This window comes from Heliconius melpomene, chromosome 18 (genome assembly GCF_056956725.1).
Source record: "Heliconius melpomene rosina isolate 202511_hmr_F chromosome 18, ASM5695672v1, whole genome shotgun sequence".
Classification (NCBI taxonomy): domain Eukaryota; kingdom Metazoa; phylum Arthropoda; class Insecta; order Lepidoptera; family Nymphalidae; genus Heliconius; species Heliconius melpomene.
The window spans coordinates 13,435,813-13,458,780 of record NC_140406.1 but is presented as its reverse complement, the minus strand read 5'-3'; the positions used below and the strand labels follow the sequence as shown (position 1 = coordinate 13,458,780).

General features: G+C 30.8%; 2 protein-coding genes across 3 annotated transcripts in view; both read left to right on the top strand.

Moving 5' to 3' along the window:
- Positions 1-22,968, top strand: part of P5cr-2 (Pyrroline-5-carboxylate reductase-like 2) — a 379,085-nt gene that overhangs the window by 179,438 nt on the left and 176,679 nt on the right. The gene's annotated exons all lie outside the window — the stretch shown is intronic.
- Positions 1-22,968, top strand: part of Dyrk3 (Dual-specificity tyrosine phosphorylation-regulated kinase 3) — a 112,452-nt gene that overhangs the window by 80,173 nt on the left and 9,311 nt on the right. The gene's annotated exons all lie outside the window — the stretch shown is intronic.

Here is a 22,968-nt window from a genome sequence, read left to right as displayed (position 1 = left end):
TAGTCACGCCTCCGTGTTTTAGACACATGTAACAAGCTTCGGGGAACCCCGTCTAAAATTAATTACAGGTAAATCTTACCTCATTACCTCCCAGGACGTGTACACTGAAATGTAGGTAAATGTGGGTATAATATTTGTGTCACACGTAAAACTTTTGGGGCGTCGACCCGCAAATTGTGTCAAATTGAGTCATTCGTAATCGCAATCTTAGCCTTGACAGATCGGTCTTTTGTTTTTGTTACGTTTGCCTAGATATTAGGTCAGTTTTATGGTTACGGTCGTGTATAAAAAAGGTTTTTAAACATATGCCTGTATTCCAGAGCTTCCTTAGGCAGGCCTTGAACTAAATAGGTTTTTTTAATGTGAAACGATTACAGACTCTAGGTTTATATGTTTTAATGATTTCTTATATATTCAATTTGTAATAATAATGCACAAGTTATATGAGGAATGCTATAATTAATTAATGTATATATGAATATCATAACTATATTTATGTATTATGTTTTTTAATCGTGCAATAAACAAGAAATACTTGGTTAACAAGTGTCTCAGTGACTCACAAAACCGTTCGTAATATGCTGAGCATTCAAATAAAAGTAAGTTTCAACCTATTTATGTTCCCCTTCCCGTACAAAGTCCCCTTTCCTTAATAAGATGAAATCTCAAGGCCGTAATAAAACAACTTTTCGAACGCTATTGTTTAGACCCTTCCAAAAAAAAATATGTCGCAAAACGATGTGAGGTTTACCAGGGTAATGTTGGTAGTTGGACGATTTTTCTTTTATGCCACTTGGATTTTTTTTTATATATTCATATTATTATATTATTCATATTATTAACCGATGTAGTCGACGTTTTAATTAAAGAAGGTATACGTATTCTTCACTTTTTTTATTTATGTTAGTTAATATCTTTTAGATATTAGAACTAGTTCAGAGGAGCTTTATTTGTATTTTAACTTGTAACAAAAATTCTTTGTCGTCTTAATGAGCCGAAACTTATTTCGGAGACGCTGCGCCCATAAATATTCTCTCCCAGTATTAGAACCACGACGTAGCTTTTGGTTCGTTAACACAATTTATTTTTGACTTCCTTACAGAATAATTCTAATTCTTAAATGCTGATATTTTTTCCATTTAGCACAACCTTTTACTCTTAAAGTCAGACGGTATCACACTCCGCCACAACAGCTTCAAACATGATAGAATATGAAGAAAATAAAACGAAAGTGCAGATAAAAATTATCGTTATTTCATTTATAAAGATATCTTAATATATGAAAATTGACTATGATACTCATTTCGTCAAAATATAAATTTCAATTTTCGGAAATAATTAACTCGGTAATAAACTTCAAAGTAAATGAACTTCAACATTGCTATAATTCTCGCTCGCACAGTTTCCATGGCGTGTAAATAATTTTTCTGGAAATGTATTTCTGGACTTACAATGTATAGCACGAGGAAAAAGAAGTTCATTATTTTCCAATAATAGGTACCCACTGACAACGTTTACTTGCTTCAGTGGAAAACAAAGAAATCGCGTGTAACTAGAGAAAATCGCGTTGTTTTTCCTATTAAGTATTCTTAATGTGTGTGAAATAATTTTGCTCACTCCTGCTTACTCTTGCCGTCTATTTAGCCGACTAAAAGCTTACCTGTGCTTACAAACTACCTACTGTAGCTTTCGAGAACTTTGAGCTTAAAAATATAATTATATAATTAAATTGTACGTTGTACTCGTATAGTACATAGAAAATAATATTAATTGTCACTAAGTCGAAATAATAGTAATGTATTTAGGACACACAATTTCTTTAAAAATATTATATTATACATACATACATAGCTATCGTATAAACATTTTCTTGTTTTGTATTTTTTTCTCGCACTTTTGAGCTCGTCTACTTCCTACTCGTTTGAACGTTTCAGTTCTAAAATAACACTTGAACCCATTAAATTTGTCTATATCTGCTGCAGTTTAACTTTTACAACTTTGCTTTTGGGCCCAGTGCAATTTTAGATGCACTCGAGTTCAGTGTATTTACGTCATTGCAGTTTTCGATTTGTATCTGTACAGTACGGTGGGCAACCTGGTTCACCGGGCTACTTTGACCATTATAACTTATATAATAAGATTTACCCGAGTTGCTGGCTGTACAGTCAATGACATCGTATAAATTTTGGGGTCGTCGGCTTATTACGTTCTATGGAGCGTGGTTCGTTACAAATGTAAATGAACGCTTTATATTTGAACGATATGGTACTATCGTAATTATAAACTATTTGAGTATTACAATATTAATTTTTACTGTTTATGCTGACACATTTTCATCAATGACATAAGCGATTATTCAGTCCTGTTTAGATTCGATTTTCTATCTACTAGTTATATATTCCTGAAAAGTCAACAAACCTTTGTGTGTTGGTTAATTTTATGGTTTCAACCAATTTAACCATTGATATTAACCATTGATATTGACGTCATCAATAGTACTAAGAACACTTATTGATCACGTGATCTTCATGTTTATTACTAAGTTCCAGATTGTTTGTATTTGACTGACTGATTGGTATTGGCGTTAACCTGAGTTAACGTTTTAGTTTCATTGTATAAAGAAACTATTTAGCTTTTATAGCTTCCAGTGTCCAGCTTTGCAATAAATAAATATTCGGAAAATAACGTTTAAAATGTAGCGCTGTCGAAAACACTTGAAACGTTGGATTCTTATAATTTGCAATACTTATACATATTAAATTCTGGAAGTAAGTTTTCTTTTGTGAACGGCAGTGCCAAACACCTATTTTGACTATGATTTTCAAGTAATCCTTAAATATCATGAGCGCGGTGCATATGTGCAATAAAATTCTGTAAAGTTAACGAAGCTGGTAAGAAATTGGATCGTAAATTAAAAAATAAACTTCGAGTTTCAAAAGAACCATTAAACTTATAGAACAATCTATAACGAACAAAAACAATAAAGCTAAAGCTTTTCCTATTTCCATCGAGAGATCCGCTCAAAGTGAAGTGTATGTAATTCGCCTGAATTAAGACACATCCCAGTATCTGGGGCCTGACGAGGGTACAAAGGGAGCCGAGCGCGCCTCTGTAATGCGACATTCGAGCTGATTGTTTACTCATTTAGACTCTGCTGCTGTTACGTCCGTGGGTTTGGTTTCTTTATGTGGTATACTAATTAATTAGTTGCTGTTATTTTGTTTTTATTTGTATAGGTTTTAGCAATAAATGCCATTGTATTGAAGAAAACACAATTTTTAATTTGAAAGCTCTTTATGACTAAAATGTTTACGTTTTATAATGCTCTTTAATTATTTTAGCTTAATGTTGTATCCCGCATATAGCAGGTTAGGTAATAGGAACCTACTGTCAAGGAACTCTGGTACCCAATTTTCGAGATATTGCATGTTGAATGGGATAACTCAAAACCGCGCTTTGTTTTCTTACCAGAGCGAGGAGAACCTACGACTACGAATTCCTCGACATTTATGTTTATAGTCAAGCTTCCGATATGCCAAACCTCTATTTAACAGATATAAAATTAGAAAAAATATAAAAACTAATTTACTTAATGACAATCAACGCCTTGATATACAAGACCCTAATAAAATATTTTATTAATAAAACTAAATGCGAAATACAAAGAGGTCACGATGTTGTTGATTAATATAAAATTGATTACATTAATTGGCTGTTAATCTTAACTACTAGATAACTTTCTCTAACTAAATTTATATTCGAGCTAAGTACTTATATATATAAAAAAACACGTATCGATCAAATCGTTTACTGGAGCAATTAAAGCTTATATTTTTTTACTTATACTCGTAAATTGAAAGAGAAACGAAATTATAACGTTTATTACGTGATCTTAATGCAAATGTCGTATTTAAACTTTCTTTTGAAATACAAAATGGCAACGTTAAGTTAAAAAGCTTTTTCATACATAAAATGTATTAGGCATCAAATAAGTTGGTCGTTAGTCCATTAACTTTGTGTCCCAAACTTGCAAAGCCCGCCCCGAGTCATTAGGAACGCCAATTTTGTACATCTGTGTACTCTAGTTACAAGCTGGGATGTTTTAATTATACTTGTGTTTTGTGATATATTCGTTTATAATATGTGAAATATTAATTAAATAATTAAACTCATTGAATTAAGGCTTTTACGCCTAGAAAATTTTTGTGGGGAACAGTATCATAACACTAGGTTCCCATTCTGCTAATGCTAAAACGAGCTTAAGTTGCCACATTTTAATTAGTAATGAAATCCTGACTTTTTTCTTACTTCACAGATGTCCTATATAAAATACGTAATAAAACATCTAATAATAATCAAACAGGAAAAGCATACATATAATTGTAATTTTTACTTTCATTTTTATAATGATTCGTCAATCGATTTGGAAACCACAAAAGATATGTCCTAATTACACACAATGATAACTCTCTTTGATTAATTTACGTGGTTAAAAGCCACAAAAATATTTTAAATAATTGATTGTATCTTGTATTTCTTCCTTGTATTTTTTTAACAGCGTTGCTCCTTTTCCTGCATATATCATGGTAGGTAAAGGAAACCTATCGTTAAAACTCTCCGTTCTCCACTTTCCATCGAATTGTGGAGGCATTGTATATTGAGTGGCGGAATTCTACGCCATTGTCTGTTCGACCGGGAAAATGAAAATAATAGACTTCACCTATTACGGTTCGAACTCGCTAGTATCACACCCGGACACCACTATTATATATTTTGTAATATATCTCTATGTATAATAAGCTATCACATGTACAGGCTAGATATTGACGACAAGGCCTAATATATTTTATGATCTGTGTCCATTTTGTCAACGTTACTATTAAATCGACCAAACCCACCATAAACAATATTATGATGTTGTAAATTAGGAATAATAAAACGTATAAATGATTTACACGAACGTAAAATTTCATCTTAGTCCCAAATCCTCTGGATTGCATCCAATAACTGTTATTATGTAATTTCATTACAGAGAATTACCACAGTTACTACAGGGTTTTGGCAGAGACAAAGCGTTTATTTACTTTGTTCTGACTGGAGTGAAGTTGGTCGTTGTTATGCAAATCGGGCTGAGGAATTAGTTTAGTGGGAAATTTTCATATCAATAGTTAGTGTATTATTGTATAATGTAATGTAATTGGTATTTATTGACAAAAAAGTAAATATTAGCACGTTTGCTAATACTTACTTCTTCCTAAGGATACTTTTATTTGTGGTTTAAAAAAAAAAGTAAATACTGAAATATGAAGTTTAGAATTACATTAATATATTTTAGGAAAAAAACATAATTAAATACATAATGTTGCCTCACATTTCCTGTTATCATAACTTCATCATAACAACTATAGCTTTTAGGTATATTTAAATTTTACAATTATTTACATTACATTTGTACTTTAGTCAATTTGTATTATATAGCTAATGTACCTAATAGGAAATATGGTTTATACTACATCCCGTCCTGGGAGAACTAGGCGAGTCTACAAACGTAAACTACGCTCCGGTGTGTATTACCGTGACAAATTGGAAAATGCATTTGAAGCGATCATGATTGAAGTTATTCCCTCTTATTACCGGTTTTCCCTCCGTTCTCTATTCATTAGAGAATGTTTGTTGCGAAGCAAAATATACACGAGAAATATTTACTTCATAATAGCATTCATATATTTAGTTAAATAGGCTATAAAATATGGTTCATAATATCGAGTTTTAGGTATTACGAAAGGAAAATGTATTTCCCAGCGAGAAACTTTAAGTAGAAATACCTACTATCTTAATTATTATTTATTTGCTATATTATAGCATATGAGAGGAAGTCATAAATATTTCCTAATAAATATATCTCAATATTCCCGCAGCTATTAAAATATTAGTGTGCTCTACATGCATGTGTCTAACAATACTTGTTCCACATTACATTTCTATTATCTTATAAGTAAGATAAGATTACTTTATTACAATTGAACTGTCGACTTAGTAATATACAAGTTTGGCCAAGCTAGTTGTATAGTTCGTTTCGCACTACAGGCGAAGTATAGGGAACCTACTTTACTCTCCCCGCTATGTTTAATTTTTAGGCATTGTGTGTTGAGTCGCGAAACTCAACGCCACACTTTAGAAAAGAAAGTCTTATTTATTTTAGATTATTTTTTTATATGAAGTACATTGTGTATTTCTGGTTCTCTGCATTATGAAGTGCTTCAAACTCTCCAACAATTGAAAAAACAAAAAGACTACTATTCTTTATATTAACTGACGTAATATTTTTTTAAATGGCAATATTTTCTTATTTACGTAGAGTGTTTTGAAGCGCACTATACATTAGGGTTAAAATAAATTTAACGGCCGTTAATTCGGTTAAGAGATATAATTTAAGTGAAAGTTGGTCAGTATTTGCGAGCATTTCCAACTGCTTAGTCACTGTATTAATATTAAGTAGGATCACGTCGACTTTTACCCACTAATGTTCGTGTTAAATCACCTTAGGTATAATGTAACTGAAAAGAGCAAATTGAAAGTAATGATCAAGATTTCTTTTCAGGATACGTAAAAACATTTATTAAAAAAGTCTAAACAAAAAGTTTAACCTTATATGGCCTCTCATACGAGGAATAGCTATAGTAGGACTTGGCATTATAATTCAAACGGAAATCGAATTTGAGAACTCCTCAATGAGAGATGAGAGAACTCCTCCTTTAAATATTGATTTTAAACATGTCATAGATAATTACAACATAAAAAAATATTAATATTATGTCAAGGTTACATCATGTAAACATGAAAAGTACATATCATAACATTGGTCAACAAGATATTCAATTGTTTTCATTTTGTGACACAACTCTCCGCCACACCTCCCCGTACTGACGGACGACGCGATGAAATGAAATCATCTTCTACAAATGATTATTTCTGCGAACAGTATTAGTGAGCCCAATATTTCTCAATCTTATTTATTTTTTTAGTTTTACGACCGGAACACGTAATCCTGTGGTCTAAACTTAACATATAAACTTTGCGCTTGATTTTATTTATTTTAAAATAACATATAATTATACATTTTTTATCGTTAATTAATATGCTACAAATGAATCAATACAAGTTATAGTGTTAAAAGGTTTTATGTTTCCAAAGCCACGGGGCAGCTGTGAAAACACCTGCGCGTGCGCAGCCACAATAAGCTAAAAAATTTTATTTTTAATCCACTCGTTTAAGTTATTTTTGAATTGGATGAACTTGAATTTTATATTAAACTAGCGACCCTATTGCGGCTTCGCCCGCTTTTACTACTGCATTCATATAATGTATGTTTGCAAAGCACTTAAGATAATGTGAAAATTAATTAAACCCTAATGCAACCCGCATTTTCGTAGTTTCAATAAGGATTTTCCAATTGTTTTACACAGCAAGGATTTTTTTAGTAGGTAACGTAGTACCGTAATTTTAAATCTGTGCTACTAATCTTTTCAAGTACTTATTAAAATATATTTAAATTACTATTTTTAGATAGTTAAATGACATTAAATAATACATTCAACTCGAATTATCCAATACGTGCAAACGCATCTAAATCTTCGTTGCTATAAAGGCAGGCGGGTTTTTTTTTTCGAGCTTGTGGTTAATGCTGAAGAGGGTATTCTGTCTCTGATGAAAAGCAAGCACTACGTGGCTGCCTGTGACGAAAATTAAATAGAATGCATCGGCCGGGAATTGAACCCGGGCTGCCCGCGTGGCAGGCGAGCATTCTACCACTGAACCACCGATGCGTGTAAGGCAGGCGGGCGCGGCGGACTCGCTTGTATAAGCATAACGTCGCGAGGCGCGTTTCGCAGCAAGGATTTTTTGATATTGTAACAACTTCTAAAGTACTTATTAAAATGAAAAACAGAAAAGACAGTTTTGATCTACATTAAATGGCCAACTTAACTAATATACTTATTTATATGCTGAGAGTAAGGGATAAGTGAAACTTGACTCGATACAGTTGATGTGTGAACGGCGTGATGTGTCAATAATTAAATGCGTTTTTCTCTAAAACTATTCGCAATTTCGAAATAGTTTAAAAAGCAAATTTTATCTTCGTTTAACGTAGAAATTTAACAAAGTATTTTAAAGGATAAGGATTAATACCATTATGGAAAAATATCCCTCACAATAAAAAATATATTGAAATTACTATTTTTAGACAGAAAAATGATCACTACACGTTATTCTTAATAGATACGAATATGCCATCGCGGACTTTTTTGTAGATCTTATTAAGAGGAACAATACTCCAGTACATTTTTTTCATGTAGTATTTACCATTAAAGCAGCGCATGCGCCAAAGTGTCTCAGCGGGTAGGACTTTATACACATTTATCGTATTTATGTTAATTTACATAAGAATGTACAAATAATAAACTATATATAAACCTTCTACGAAAAACACTCGAGTTAATGGTGAAGACCGCATCAAAATCCGTTGGGTGGTTTAGAAGAAGAAGAGTTAGAAACAACAGACAGACATAAAAAGCGACTTTGTTTTATAAGCCGTTTTTTTTTTGTTTTACAAGTTTGCGTACAAAATATCTTTATGCAAAGTTAACCGCCACCAATTGTATCATACTATTAGTTTTTGTTAAAAAAAGGGTTGCCTGTAAGAAATCACTTACAGTGATAAGGCCGCCTATGCACTGTATCTAAATTACAAATTTAATTGTGTAATTTAAATCTTCTTTGTGCAATAAAGTGTTTTTGATTTGATTTGATTTGATTTGATATAGGAAGGATATTGAAGCCATAGTGTATGACATTTTTTTATATATTTTTAACATCTGTGTTTAATTTAATGAAAGCTTGGTACATTTGTTTCGTTTTCTGAATTATTATTTAATTTTTTTAATTATAATTACAAATGTATAATAATTTTAGAGGTAGAATGTAATTTGGAGAATATATTTTATTAATATTGTTGTCTACTTTCTCCAAAAAATAAACAACATAAAAAGCACTGACCTACAGTTAATACTGTAATATTTACTAATAATTTATTTTTAATGGTGTTAGTAATGACGTATCTGCTGTATGGCTACAGTTATGACTAAAATGTTTACATAACTGAAAGTAACTAATGGTATACGAGACTCGTATTAACTACTGACTCGTAGACCATTAGTTAGTATAGACTCTCTCTATACTGAAATTGTGTCTTAAAAAATAATATATTATTCTTTAAATTGTATTAATAGTCTTAATTTAAAATTTTTAAACAACGTGGTTATGTATTACATTAATAATCTTTATCAATTCAAAAAAATACAATAATTATTTTATCAGTATCTTTAATGTAATATTTGTACCGACGAGCTGTCCATTGCATACTAGCTACAACTTAGAACAAGGTCTTCGTTGCTAGAGACGTCATTCAGTCACAAAAATAAAATATGAAAAAATCTTTGTTCAAAGCGATATGACAATTATGAAATACGAAAGGTACTATTGGATCAGCTTTTTTACAAGAGTTTTTTTAGTAAAATATATTAAAATAATTAATATTTCTATGAAAAATAATTGTGTAATTATTGTTCTTCCTAATCTCATATAAAATTATTAAATACATACAAAACCACAGACAAAAACTAGTAATGTAACTAGTATAAAGACAAGATATAACATTTGAAAGTCATTAGCGCCACATTACAGTATGTACAGTGCAATACACGTGCGTACGTTTTGTTTACGGCCGCCCCGATGCAGCGTCTGCTGACGTATGACGGTAGGCTATAAATAATGTATTGACCTACTTTGTTTATTTTTACTGATGATGTAGAGACATCTTGGGTTGAAGGAGGCAGTTTTTGGTTTTGGTGGTAATGAGTTGAGGCTGGAAATTAATGGTTTAAGTGCTTTTTTCTTGTTTTTTTGGTACTTATTATTGTTATAAGCGTTGTAAAGAGTCTAAGAATTTTATTTTAATGTGAATTAGATAGATTAGAGCTGAAATACCAGCTCTATAATAACAATTCATACATAAATTGGGTGCCAATTTATGTAATAGGAAAAATAAGGTGATTAACATTAATTTTGTAATTTTTATTACTGCCGCATCCATATTCGTGAAGGTAATTTTATATATGCCAAACTTCGAGCAAACGCGACGTTTCTATGAAGTCATGACAGTTCGAACGAACGGAGTGTCACAACTCACGACGAATAAGCGTAATCAGTTTCTCTAACCTAATCCCCATTTTACTTTAGGTATTTGTTGGAATATCGATTCACTTAACTAAAATTCTGACATAACTACAAACAAGCATGAGATAAAATATTTTGTTAACTGCGTTATAGAAATTAACTATTAATTACTATTTAGGAAAAGGAGAACCCAAAAGTCTACATAATATAACTAACATTACCTACCACCCATTGTAGAGAGGCTTTTATATTCTATTGTCGTATATGTTACAACAGTTAAAATGAAGTTCAAATAAAAGATTTAGAAAAGCTTTAAAGATTTGCACGTTTCTTTGAAATAATATCATCTAAATAAATAAGGATTTTACAAAGTAGATTTCCAATATGTTAGCAATTAATAACCACACCCTCGCATTTTCTCTAATAGTTTTCTAAATAGTACTAAAATAAATCAAAAACTGTGGGTGTTTTATCGGGATTTTCCTTAAGAAATTGTATGCTATGTAATAAATTGATGGCAGTCAACGAACAATTTCTCGTATTCAAGGGGAAGTTAGTACGGAATGTTTTCACAGTAGGTTCCCTCGGTCTACTCTCCTATCTGCAGGATGAAGCTGATAAGTCATTTCGGTCTCCACTTTATAAGTTGAAGGTAAATAAATACATAGGTATTATAATCTGATTGAAGAGTAAGATGTTATGCGTGCCATGTCATAATCCTGTTATAACGTAATCGTCTGCGTTCGTGCATTAAATAAAATTATTATTTATATTATATAACTTATTTTATTTAAAACTTTGACTGTCTCTACAGAACCAGAGAACAATTTTTTATAGTTTATGATTCTAGGCATGTTATTGTCGCCATATATATATATTTTTGAATATTATATATTTTTTAATTTTCTTATAATTAGATTTATATAACAATATTTCTATTATACTTTATTTACATAAAGCGAGTAAACTAAAAGGCTAGAGCTGGTGCAATCTGCGAAACCAAAGAACGTCATACAACTGTTTTGGAACAACTTGTACTCGATAAAGTTGATTAATGTTTCAACTTTACATTTACCAGTCGCCGTAATCCACCGGATTACTTCTGACACCCCTTTTTTGATGCGTCTGAAAGGGAACACGCTGTGGATCGTGTTTTGCGCGTGTAATTAATATTATTGCCACGTTCGTTCGGTTTTCGTTTTTTTATATAATATCAATTTATTTAACACGTATGTAGGTGGATTAAGAGAAAACCAATATTGTTAAGTTAAAAATTTCAATATTAATTTTGTTGTTACTAAGTGCGTTGAGTCCCGGCACTCTTTTCTCACTGTAGTGTCTTGACATTAGTGTTCTCTCTGCCTATTAATTAGTACAGTAATAAAAGCGCTACGATCATTATCAGTTACGGAGAGTTAAATACAAAGTGTATGTTATTGCGTAAACTTATTGTAATCAGTGCACTGTGAACGGCTTTCATATTTATTGTGGTGCTATCAATTTAGGCTATCTAAAGTTAGCTATACTGAGTAGAGTAGGTACTAACAGAGACACGTCCGGACTTTCAGTCGGCATCGGCATTGTCACGCTCTCTCCACGCGCTTCTAACGTATAATGGTAATGGTTAACCGACATTGTCTACGGTGGATGTTGTGTTTGTATGAATTTTGTTGTACTACATTGATTTTTGTGCGGTTTGAAGTAATGTGGAATGGCGGAATTCTCTGGGATTCCCTTCCCTTCGAAATGTTGCATTCTGTCACGTGAAATACAATGTCTCCAGGATTACAGAAAGTGGAGAGTTACGTCTGTCTCTCCCTACCTTAAAAGAAAAAGGTGTACAAATGCATGAAATAACTTTATTGTTAAACATAAAATATAATAATTAGTATGAACGTAATCAGCTTAAACATATTCATAATAATAATAAAATTTAATAATATGCTAATATTAGATAAATATTAGTGTTTAACAAAATTATAAACTATTAAATTATAAATTGTTACGGTACTATAGCATTTCGCAACATAGTTGTTAAGGCTAACGATGTTATCGCTATGCAAATGTTATTGACGATATGGTGAAGAGTTTCGCTTACGTAAATATTAATGTATGCTTAGCAAGGTTATGGAGCTGTTGAGACGAGCTTCGTGGTGCAGTAGATTTTCTTTTTGGTACTGTTTTCTTGAATATTAGTAATAGGAACGGGTTCGAATTCCGGTCGAAGAGGTGGTTAAGTGTAGGTACATAAAATTATATTATTAATGTTTTGCATTAAGTAATCATTTGATTCCTCATTTTCAGTTATATTCGTTCGAAGCGAGGAAAAATATAATTTGAGAACGAATTTAATTTGCATAAGTGCTTTTTCCTCTGATAAACACTAAGGTTGACGCGAGGCCAATGTAATTAAAACTTTAAAATATCAAACTCGTTTTATTGAATTTTCAATGAAGTATTCCTTCACGAATATCAAATGACATCGGTTTAAACATGTTACGCGATATTTTTACGTAAAAAAATATTAATATTTTTTTCACAATTCAAAATACCAAATATTACATTTTGTATAAAGGAATATACATACAAATATGTTAAAAATATTCAAGGGCTAGTATGAGAACCCAAATCCATTTCTGCGCTTAAGTTAAATCGACAACGTAAAATTCCTACTAATGTTATGTGGTAGTGTAAATCTGTTTAAAATCTTTTAATCACTATTATCTTTAATGGACTTCATATCGTGGTAATAACCGTCTATACTATTCCGAAAAATTTAAGTTCTAAATTAATTTCATTCGTAAATACTTTTTATTTTTTGTTGTTTACAGAAAAAAATACGGGTTACCAATTATTGTTATTATTATAAAAAAATATAAGATTTTTTTCAAAATTCCATTCACTGTAACACCTGGCTGGAAACAAATACCGTCGATGGCAGACGATCGGCAAATAAAATTCAATATTGATGGGATTGTTATCCCATTTGCATTTTTATTTACAAACTTCACATCTCGTATGGCGTCATATAAAAAGTAATTGTGATTTTATTTCTCCAACTTAAATAATATACTTAGAGTTAACCAATATCATCATATCTTTATTACGAAGAGTTAGTCGCGAAGTGGCACAAAGTGTGATTGTAAAATCGATGGTTGTGGGTTCGATCCCCACTCGAGGAGATTAAATATTTATTTTAATTAATATTTCCTTTTCTTCGCTCTGGTGTCGAGGTAAAGCGCGGGGTTGAGTTCTGCCACTCAACACGCAATGCCCCCAGTTTTCGGCAGAAAATGGCTAACGAAGTGTCCTTAGTTCTAGTCTGTGTATAGTTTTAATACATCTCAACAAAGATATAATTTTCTTAAGCTCACATTCACTGTAAGTTGGATTTATTTTAGTTTTATTTATATAACAAGAAAGGGCACTAAACTTTAAGAGTATTACATTTTTTTTACATTTCAGTCGCAAGACTATTGCTTGCTTGAAAGTAATTCTAATTTAAAATGTAAAAAGTACTTGAACAGACAACTACTCTTTATTTTAAATACTTTCTATTAACGTTATTATTTATCTAAATACTTTGTATGAAAATAAATTAAAAACTTCTTTTGTTAAAATTTTCAAAACAGGCTTATTTTTAATATGCCACGACATCACAGTGATTCGCTTTATCGCTAAGTTTATTCATCACGAGACTGAGTCAAAGTTGGCAGGGTACATGGTTCAGACGTCAAATATTAAGTGTAATTTTATATTATAAATTATATGAGTAAGTAAATTAATATATATGCTAAGGCAAAGAAACATTATAAGTATACATTTTGTAGTAAATATATAAAATACATAGAAAACTAAATAAATATGCATTAAAATATAATGTTTAAATATTTGCATTCCATATCATTATATTTACACGATAAATATTTATGACGAGGAGCCAGTCGTGGTGCAGCTGGACAAGGCTGCGACTGAAAACGCGACGGGTATTGGTTCGATTTCCACTCGAGGAAACTAAATACTTACTAATTAAATTTATTCGCTTTGGTGTCAACAAAACAAGTTTCTTAATGCAATTTATTAAATGATGTTTTAAATGCGTGAATTTTGAGATAGTTTTTACTACCTACATTTTGTATATAACATAATAAATAAATATAAAAAATCTTGCATAAAACATTTTTTAAAAATGCATAATTCAAAATCTTACTTCATTGTACTATATTTGGAAAAGTGCTTCTATATCAGATAGAGCCTCAGGCGGAAAATAATTACGGCGCGTTAACGCACCCCAAAATAGACGTTATTATGTACTTTGTAAATATCAATTTTGTGTATCATATTTGGTCGTTTTATGAAGTTTAAGTGAGGTCGCCAGGCCTTTGTGATATCACACTGGAGTCTATACGGTGCCATTGTGGTGCCGTGTCCGGATGAACGTACGCATACTATGAACTTATCTAAATTATCTTTGATCGAATAATCTATATTTGTATAGTATATACACTTTTATATACAATAATAATAAATATAATATACACTATAACTTTTAATATAAGATGTATATACAGTCCGTAGCGTTAAGTTTCGTTTTCTCTGGCCAAGGGATTAAAGCATGAGGCTAAAAAACAATCGTATGTAAAATGGACAAAATATATACGCATAAGTATAATTTACACACAATTTATTTAACTTTGATTTGTAATAGATTGTTAGGTGTTAAATATTTACAAAAATATAGCCTTGTCTGATCCCAAATTCTTTTGTTACAGCTGTTTGAAAATTACATAAAAATTACATAAATTATATAGAAATAATACAAAAACAAACAACACACTAAATACACACGTATATTATTTCATTTATAAATCCATTCTATTTATTATTTTAACCCATTTCTGTTCACATATTATTGGGTATTGCGTAAAAACTGGGTACTTATGCCTGGTGAATTTGAACTGGTAACCCTATTCCCCAGCCGCAGGTTGTTACAGATACGCGCGGCTCGCCCTCATTCAATCACGTTACATACGTTTATAATGACAAACGTATACTTCGTTGTATTGTTATTTTCCACACTTTATTGGCTCACAAAGAAACGCCAGCTGGTGTTAGTTGAAAATAAGAGTTTGTCTTGTCAGTCTGATTATATAACTGACACTGGTGTTTGAATGAGAAATAGTGCACATTTCTTTTTCTGTTGTCCAGTCTTAGTTAATTTGTTTACATTTTTTTGTAATCTAAAAATTTCTTAAAGTTTTAGACTTGTCTAAAGATGGTAGAAATGCATAAATAATGCCTTTATGATAATCAAGTTATAAACTAATTTACTATACATACTCGTAATATAAATTAAAATTCAAAATATTCTTTATTCAAATAAACTTATAATAAGCACTTTTGAATAGAAATATAATAAAATGTTAGTGTTATATTTTGAAATAATAGAGAATACATAAATAAAAATATATATTAGTTATTTATGAACAAGTTATCACAAAAATCTATTTTCATACAGTTTCATTACTTTTCTATTTCTTTCTCAATCTTGATTTTATTTACATCTTTATTTTTATGAAACAGTGTGATCTAGTTACATTATCATAATAAATCACAACTAAAATAAACAAAAACATGACCGCGCTCTCCCTTTGCCCTGCGCTTCGTATGTTTCCTTGAATTTAATATTTTTGTAAGCATTTTCAAAGGACATGAAAAAATGTTCCTGTGGGGGGGGGGGGGGGGGGGTTTAGCTTTGTTGTTGACTCGTCGTGTTCTTTCTTTTATACGTTTGAAACACGAGATTCGGTTTTACGTCGCTAAGTGCTTCTTATTTTTCTTCATTATTTACTGCTGCTTACTTTTTTGTCAGTTTGTTTGCACTGACCCATTTTCATGTACTAAGTACAACCTCTGTTGCGCCAATTTAAAGAAGAAAGCAATACTTTATACGAACTGATTTTATATATTTTTTTGTCCTTAACGATATCAGGTTATTTATTTAATAGTATATAAAATGTCGGGAAACGTTAATTTATTACTAGCGATACGACACGCCCTCTTCTTGTCGTAATAATTATTTTAAACTTCATTAAACGAAACAAAAGAAGCAATATAAACAACATAAAGTTAATATTAATTGTATCTAGGTGTGTATAATAAAGTTGAGAAATCAGTAATAATTTATTACTATTACTTTATTTATTGTAGAGTCATATGCTGAATATCGAGACTTAATGCCAATCTTTATTATACATTCCCACGAGTGAAAATTGAACCCATTACTTTCGTTTCCAGTTTCGATAACACGATAATGTCAATATAAATTATGCAAAATAATCAATAAAAAATAAACTAAAGTGACTATATTGATTATATTGAAAATATCGTATAGTCTATAGTGCGATATAACATTTTTTTTTGGATGATTTAGTACTCGAGAAGTTTTAATATATTACTTTTCTGGCAGTTTTATATGCAATTTACATGTCTCTTCGTATTGACATTTTTATCTTTCCGCAAGCGGTTTTTTTTTTTTACTTTCTCGTTTCAACGCGAATGACACGGTTACATGTTCAATTAAGAAATATTAACTCGTGGTTAATTTTCTGAAAATCAATAAACCTCATTATTGAAGCGCATAAAATATGAACATAATATTTTTTTATGTTCCCCAAAGTTGAAATGGCTGGAGGATGTGGTGTTTCGTGGAAGTTGAAATGTTATTAAAAATGATTTTTTAAGCAAGTTTATTTACATTTTATTACTACTAGGATTAAAAATCTTGTATATTTTAAGTGACAGATTAGTTTATTTTATCAACGTATTTAATAAGATTATGAGTTTTAAACATTTTTTACTTATTTACTTACTTAGTAGATATATGTATTTAAATTTCCTTAAACTATTTCCTCTTATATCTATATAAATGTATATATCTTTACTTACTAATATTATTAAATTTGTTTGAGAAACTAGTGGTTCGAATCAAAAAAAGTCGAATGTCCAACCGGATAGCATTTATCTTGGAAGGTTAGAGTAGTAGCATATAGCCTTCGATGTACAGACAGACACAGAGTGCAGAGTCACCTCAAGCACTTTAATCGTGTCATGTGTCATACATGCCTCATTACAACAACCCTAACAATATAAAAAGTTTGTCTTTCAATTGAAAAAAAAAAACAAAGTTAACAGTACAATTTTAATTAGTTTATTTACGTAAATGCCGGAACATAGTAAGGGTAATGTCTAAATAGAAACAAATGATGTTATTTTCCATGGAACTATGTGATGTCGATTATAAAGCTATGTTATTTATGTTTACAGTTTAAATATTGAGCTGTTGGATTTTTAATAGAAGTTCTGTTTATTCCGATTCTTTAAATTCGTTAGATTGATATATTTCCTGTGCGATATGTCTGATAATGCCAACCTAAACTATATAATTGTATATTAGATAATATTAACCTAAATTACGGTACGGAAAATAAAAAAAAATATTGTTTGTAAACATATAAAAGCGCAGCGTTGTATTCCATCACTCAACACGTAATATCTTGATTTTGTGCCGACAACAGAGTATCTTGACACTCGTTCTCACTGCTGTATGTGGGATAAATTAAAAAAAAATGGTATAACTATGATAATAAATAAAAAAGTAACTGAATATTTTACGTGATATTAAAAGTTTATATGTAAAAAAAAATATTAGTCTAAACGTAAGTAATTACATAAGATATTTTTATGTACAGATATGTTATCAAAAAAATATAGTGCTAATATCTATTATTAATTTGTTTCAATAACTTGTTACTTTATTTCACAATAATGAAATATGAACAGTAGTATGCAGGTTTTGACAAGACAAAATTGATATAATACAATAATTCGCGCCGCCCAATGAATCACTGACGTCGGCGACATTGCTGCGCGTGCGCACGTGCGGCTTATCGCAATCAAACACGTTTACTATAGCCGATATAAATCAAATAAAATTGTAAAATTATTAATTTAATTAATAAGTAATAAGCGATATGCGTTTTTAAAATATGCCCATAAAAATTGTTTATTTATTGTCTTATTTGGTCAATTTATTACCTTCTATAATCTCTCTCTTCTATAATCTCAGTCATAATTTGCGAAATAAATTTTGTATAGTATGTTGTCGTTGCTGTAACGTCATCAAATAATTTATTTTTCAAGTGAATCACATTGTATACTAATACTGGTATCATACGTCACGGAATGCACTTTCATTGAACGTACTAGCTTTCAGTGTCCAAGGATACTTTTAATGTACAGGCTGATGTTTCTATATTGAAATTTAAATATCTTGTATATAATTGATTATATCCAATTAGTTTATTAATATAATTAGTTATATATACTTTATTTTTTATATTTAAAATCTAAAAAAAAATAATTGACACATGTAGCACTACGTGTATAAATTATAAATATTAAGACACATATTAAAAGACGAACAAATTTAGACATTACTATTTATACATTTCTGTGATACAGTAAAATCGGTTAATATAACATTTCAGAAGAATTTAATTGAGAGCGAGCTCATTTTCTCGCGAAGTGGTTTTTACATGGAAGACGAGACAAATCGCCCTTCCACAATCCAGAGCAATTATACGCGCAGCCGAGTAAATTGAGTTTTCTAATAGACGCAGCATTCGCCATTTGTTAGCTTTGCTCTCGAATGACAAATATGCGTTCTCAAAATGCAAAATATATATATGTTTTTTAATCTAATGACACGGATCTCCTGGGAAGCGTATTAATTCCTGCGTGGCGTTCGTTACATCTCGGTAACGGGGTCGCGGCCCACGTGCGTTTGATTACTGACAGTTACACTAAAAAATCGTTAATTTCTACCATTTCATGCACGCCATTTCATGCACTATTGTCCAAGTGACTCTTAGTAGTTTGACTTATATTTGAGTGTACGAAGTACACTTCTGAAGGTTGCACAGTGTTTTCTCTTGCGGTTTTGATTTTCTTGACCTGGTTCTCTTTGTAAATAAAGCGGCGATGGACGAATTAGCGCCACCGGTCCGTGAACGAGTAATAGTGGAAAAAATAAATGATACTCCCTAATACTAAGCTTTGTCTCGTCTATTTGCAGCTGGTTTGTTATTTTTGATAACACTTTATTTTTTTATATCTATATATTTTGATATCTGGCTATTTCGTAGATTAAACGAGGCAAATAATTTAAAAATTAATATTTACTATTAATAATAATTTTAATATCGCAAATTTATAACTTTTGAATAGAAAAGTTATCTAATGGATCTATAATAAATTATTATTTAAAAAATCTACAAACTTTTTAAAGTGTTCCAATCTACATATTAATGAGTGAAGGCCCTTGTAACAGCGTTTGTCTTCTTTCATAGTAAAAGGAATTAATGGATATCGTTATTAGCATAGCGGGGAGCTTCCACGAACAAAAAGGCAGTGAAGAAAACCGCTTCAATTAATTTTTCATCAAAAATTAGAATATGTATTAGTCGACTTTTCCTTGCGCGTACTGTCAAAAAAAAAAAATATTTAATAGATTATTATAAAGAGCTTTTTACTTTATTAGTCTCTACTATATTAACCTCCAGAGGTGAAGCTAGGTTACTAGAACTGGCTCTACTAACTTCGCTATTACGCTATATCTAATAGGAGCCAAATGTTAAAACACCCCGTTCTCTAATATCTGTCGGAGACAATACATGTGTTCAGTGGCGAAACTTAACGCCGCACTTTTATTAACTTAGCTTATTACATTCCCACTTGTACCTACGATTTTATAGTGCGTTTATTGTTTCGAAACTATTGAATAATGTTGAAGCATCAATAATGCTGAAGCTCAAGAAAACAATAAGGAAAATTACTTTTCTTATACATCGTTCCGTGGAACTAATTTATACTTAGAAAGCTTTCAGTGTAAAATATAACAATTGCTACATTTATATTGAAAGTGCTAAATAGTTATTTAAATTCAATGAAACGAGTCTCTTTGTTTAACATGAGAATATTTCGAAATTTTATAAATTGTACCATTATAGTGAGTAGTTTACTTTATTTCGGACGGTTGTTTATACAAAGACTTTTTTTAATTAAAAAATTATAACACACATATTATTATAGAAACACGTCAAATATTAAAATCATTTATATGCTTTTTATTAGTTTACGATGTCTTGAAATATTATATATTTTATTAACTACTTCTGAATACTCGTTAAGGTAGGATTTACGAGCTCTTATAAAAGTGAAATTATTTAGGTTGTGTAAAATGCAGTTTATGTCAGCTATTAATATCATCACTCTAGATTCCAAAGCAATTAAATATTAAATTTTGCTGAAAATATATGAGAAATCATATTTTCTAGGAAACCTAGTAAAGCAGTAAATACTAGCTATAGCATACATATACATAATATATATTTATTTGTGATGTACATATTTGTAAATTAAAAACATTTAGTTCAACAATTTAGTGGTAAAAATTATTTAACTTGTCTATCACTTTTTTAAGCATAATATTAGAAGAAATGATAGAAAAATCATTACGAATAAAACAACTAACAAATCGATTTTTTATTTGCCTAAATGATTGCAGGTAGTTTCGCGACCATGCTTTTTTCAGCGCTGACATAATTGTACTGTCATAATTGGCGTCAGTAAGTTCTCCGAAGCGAGACATCAATCGTCAAATTAGTTTTAATCTTGCCAAGATTGACAGGAACGCGCTCTTCTTCCTGGTACCTTGATTCGGGAAAAAATTATATGTTGAATATTAATAATATTATTGTTCTCATTTTCCTTGTTAAATAATAGTTTTTGATTAATTTAATTACTTTTTATTCTATTCAATTTTAAGTGGTTCAACTAAAATAAAGATGACATAAAAAATATAATATGTAGCAATCTGCGTTTTGTTCAGTTTGCAATTTTGTCAATAAAATATGCACTTTCTGATAGAATTTGAACATACAACTATAGCACTTACTTAGAGACGTCTCTGCTGTGCTATAATAGCGTTAATATAACACATTATTATTAAAAATGAATTTTCTGTTCAACCAGTCACTTTATTAAGTCATTACTTAGTTACCTTGTCGGCTTTATATTATGAAAATAACCAAGAGAGGAGCCTAGCGTTTGACATCATGAATTAATTTTCTACCTCGGGAAGGATGACTTCACAATCGGATTTCCACAGTAATTACCGTCAAACGGTTATTTATCTAAAGCTGCAATAAACATTAATCATCACCTCATATCTGATGTAGTATTGTCTACGAATGACTCTTGGACCTTCGCCAATATCACCGATTCCCAGAAAGTGCGAATTGAGAGCGTGTATACATACGTTACTGTCGCTAACAATTTTCTAAGGAACCTGCACTCCTGGCTTCTGATAATTATATGTCACAGTTCATTGACTCGATTTCCAATTTTGGCTGTTTTCTTGCTCCGATAATTTTTTAGTTGAGTTCCGTTCCGCCTCGTTTTAGATTCTAAGAACACGTGCTCTAGAATGTCGACTACTTAATTCTTTGCCAATTTGATTCGTTTTTAATATGAATATTTTTACATATAACAATAAAAAGCTTTTAGAAAAAGAAACAATGTGAAAAATATCTTGCTGATTTTCATTTAAATTATATCAATAAAGTATAATAATCTACAAGAAACAATATTAGTATTGTTATAGCTTATCGTTTGTTTACAGTAGGTACGTATAACTACATACTTAGTATATTATCAAAAAAATGTAACGCGAGTACGTTACATCGTAAACTCCAGGCAACTTACATATTCAAATTATGTCAATGAAAAATCGATGAATGAATGATCTATTTCAATTGGATTTTCGTTTATTTTCTATCGATACCGAATTCGTGCTACAAGGTTATTAAACTCAAGGTTTATTTCTCTACGCTATTCCCACTCTAATATTGATATAAGCCTATTTGTGTTTACAGTCAAATGTTGTCCCCCGCGTCCTGCGCGATACACTATAGTTTTAAATTCGATTTTATTTTCTCCTTGCTCTGGCAGGCCAAAGCGCGGTGTTGAACGCCGCCACTCATCATGCAGTATCTTTAATTTAGGCGGAAAGAAGAAAACGAAATATCTTGACACTACTTTGCCTCTGCTTACACTGCTGCATGCACGATTCGTATTTCATTAAAAGAATTCCTTTACTTTTTGTCATGTTTAGTAATGAAGCTTTCAAGCTACTTTTTCTTATAACATTGGGTTACGTAACATGCCTACGTAAAGCGGAATCATAAATTACGCTAAGTATGGTGGCACCATAACCATGTTGAGATTTATCAACAATACGCCATAACGAGCTACTCGCGCTCGTGCGTCAACGCGCGCACGCGCACTCTTGTTGATATGCCATACGATCGAAAACTGTTTTGTTTGGTCTGTTCCTGGACACGACAATTACTTCTCTATTGTTATACCTGTATTATATCTTTTCCTGAATAGTCCCAAGAATTTGATACAATATTTACATTGTGTAGCAATATAATTGAACTTGGCAGTCTATCAACATATTGCTCGTGAAATTTTACTAGTTTTCCTAAAATATTAACTTCAATATGCTTTAAAAAACATTGGTTGAACATTTTAAAATCGTATTTCAGTAGAACCTAAATTTTGATCTTTAATGGTAAAATATATGAGCGCAATGTTTTTACTTACCTG